This window comes from Empidonax traillii, unplaced genomic scaffold (genome assembly GCF_003031625.1).
Source record: "Empidonax traillii isolate 1590-97213 ecotype Southwest subspecies unplaced genomic scaffold, ASM303162v1 scaffold6271:size6289, whole genome shotgun sequence".
NCBI lineage: Eukaryota > Metazoa > Chordata > Aves > Passeriformes > Tyrannidae > Empidonax > Empidonax traillii.
In genome coordinates, this window is record NW_020961464.1 from 2,719 (window position 1) to 5,614 (window position 2,896).

Sequence of the window (2,896 nt, forward strand, 5' to 3'; positions counted from 1 at the left end):
GGAAAAATCCAGTCCGGGTTTTCCTCCATTCCGTACTCCGGGAAAAATCCAGTCCGGGTTTTCCCCCATTCCGTACTCCGGGAAAAATCCAGTCCGGGTTTTCCTCCATTCCGTACTCCGGGATAAATCCAGTCCGGGTTTTCCCCCATTCCGTACTCCGGGAGAAATCCAGTCCGGGTTTTCCCCGCCCCCCCCCTTCCCCCCCTCCCATCCTTCCCATCCTCCCCCTCCATCCCCTCCATCCCCCATTCCCGGTCTCTCCCGGTGTTCCCGGAGGACGCTGCGGGACCGGCAGTCCCCGGAGCTGTGCGGGGTCGGGCGGGAGGGGCTGGGGGGCTGCGGTGGTGGGTCGGGGCTCGGCTCGGCTCCCGGGGCTGGCGGGGCTCGCTGGGGAGCGCTCGGTGCCCGTTCCGTGCGGGGCTCGTGGGGAGCTCCCCCTTCCTCGGGGAAATGACCCGCCCTGCGGCTTCTGGGTTGTGTACATTTATGCAAACTGTTTATGAAAATTGATTTTTTTTTTTCTTAAGAAATGCCCCTTGAAATATAATAAAGGAGAATTGCATGTGTTATAGCTCTTTTTTTAATCTCTGCTATTCCCAGTTTCCTGCAACTTTCTCTGAGACTCAGTGAAACTGATGTTTCTTGGGATATGTGTGATGGTTTAATTATGAAGCAGTACTAAGTTTTCTGTAAACTCTCCCAACTGTGGAAAGGACAAAGGAGTATTGAATTTGACGGGAAGAAGATAAAATAATCACATCTTTCTTAAGGTGCAATAACAATTTACTAACTTTATCAAAAGCATGAATCTTTCCTGGTGTGCTAAAGAGGCATCAAGCTCTGAAACTTTATAGTTTTTATTTTCAGGCTAAAGGGTGGTGCTTTGTAGTAATGCTATCATCCATTCCAATCACAATGAATTTATTTTATTGTTATTGTTATTTTTGTGGGGTTTATTTTATTTTTATGTGTTATATTATAGTATGGTTTGGTTTTTCTTTTTATTTTGGTTTTAAGTTTTGTATTTTCTTATTTTACTTCTTATTGTTATTTCTATAAAAAATAAAATAAAATAAAAATTAAAAGTAAAATAAAAATATATAATTATAAAAATAATATAAAATGTAATTAAAAATAAAATAAAATAATAAAAATAAAATTAATGGAATAAAAATGAAAATAAAATCATAAATAAATAACATACAATAATAAATTGCAATAAAATAAATTAAAAATAAATTTAAAAATAAAATAACTATTAAAATCTAAAATAAAAAAAAATAATATTTATTTGGAAGAATGCTGTAGAATCCGAAGTACAAGATACTGGCTCTAATAAAACTAGATAAAAAAAGTAGTTTATTTTATAAAAGCCAAAGTGGAGTTAAAAATAGACTTTTACTGCTCTAGGAAGCATCCTTTGATTTGGGAGGCCTCTTAGAGTTTGGGAAACTCACAAATGGTCTGTTTATGGCAATGTATAACTTGCACTATTTGCAAATGAGTGGTCATTTGCTGGGATAACTGAGCCAAGCACAAGGAAACTGGAAGCTGGGAGTAATGAGGATTATGATGAATCATTCTGAGAAGGCAGCTCACAGTGCAATCCAGGAGAAAACTCACACTTCAAAGCTGTGTTCGCCACAGGGATACTTTAATTGGCTTTGCTTGACAGATATAAAAATGTATTTGAGATTTCTTTATTTATTTTTCAGTTATTTCAGGGCGAGTTTCATATACTTCTTTTCCCCCCCCCTCTGAGTTTTATAGAATAAAAATAACACGAACAGTGTGGAAAAAGTAACTGGACTTCAGTCTGGAATATGAAAAGCTATATTTGGAAAGCATTATCTCAAACATGGACATGGTTAGATTGGTTCCTGTGCCAGATCATTTTCATTTGCCAGGCAACTCCTGAGTTGTTTGTGGGCTGTTTTGTTTGGTTTTTTTGTTTGTTTGTTTGTTTGTTTGTTTTGGTTTGGTGGTTTGGTGTTTAAATAGTCTGATTTGGAACATGGAAAGATGGGAGTAAAGCTCTAACTAGCTGTGCATATATTACCATCCTGAAACTGCTGTCGTGCCTTCAATGGGACACACGTGGTGTGTTTTTGTAGCCACCCAAATCACACTACAAAGGTGACAGGTTATTAATGTGTAGCCTATGTTTTTGTCCTTCAAATGCTGTGGGAAAGTTCAGCATGCAGGCACAGATAAAACAGTTCAGATGTCATAAAAACACCAAAGAGAGAGAATCAGGTTTACAGTTCAAATCTTGCAGCGGGGTTAGTTCGACCATTGCAGATGGATTTGAAAGTTTCTAAGTTGCCTGTTTGGTTTTGATGAGCTGGTGAGCACGAGTGTAATGGATACACAGCTGTGGTCTTACTGGTGGATGGATGATTACAGCAGTTCAGTACGACACCCTGTTGGCATTGTACCTCTACCAATCACCGTGGAAAATACTATTTTTAGGGTACTTTAGGCAGCAGCTCATTCCAAATGTGAATCAGGAATGGTAAGTGATGGTCCTACGTTAAGCAATGGCTCCTGAGCAGTGCATTCCCAAGAGCTTTATTGGGAAAATTAAAAATAGTATTCTAAGGGCTAATGCTCTGCTTTCATCCTCTTTCAGGGGTAGTAATAAAGAGAAATGGGGGACAATGCAGTCTTGAAAAAGAGTGTCTGCAGGGAGACTTGCAGCTAAAGAGTTGCCTGAAGAACCAAAAGACTAAAATTCTTAAACGACAGATTTCAAGGCAATTGCAATGCTAACCAGAATAAATGCTTATTTAGTACATTCTTAAGATATTATCAAGATGGTTGCTGAATTTTTTTTTTGCTAATTATTAGGAACTTTATATTCCGGGATTAAATTAGTGTCTACCAGGAAGACAAG

General features: G+C 38.8%; 1 long non-coding RNA gene across 1 annotated transcript in view; it reads left to right on the forward strand.

Moving 5' to 3' along the window:
* The window catches only part of LOC114073383, a 3,052-nt gene extending 1,226 nt beyond the window's left edge, over positions 1–1,826 (forward strand). The window contains exons 2-3 of the long non-coding RNA XR_003574318.1: positions 983–986; positions 1,816–1,826. This is a non-coding gene — a long non-coding RNA (uncharacterized LOC114073383). The remainder of the gene's footprint in view (positions 1–982; positions 987–1,815) is intronic.
* Positions 1,827–2,896: the final 1,070 nt, after the last annotated feature.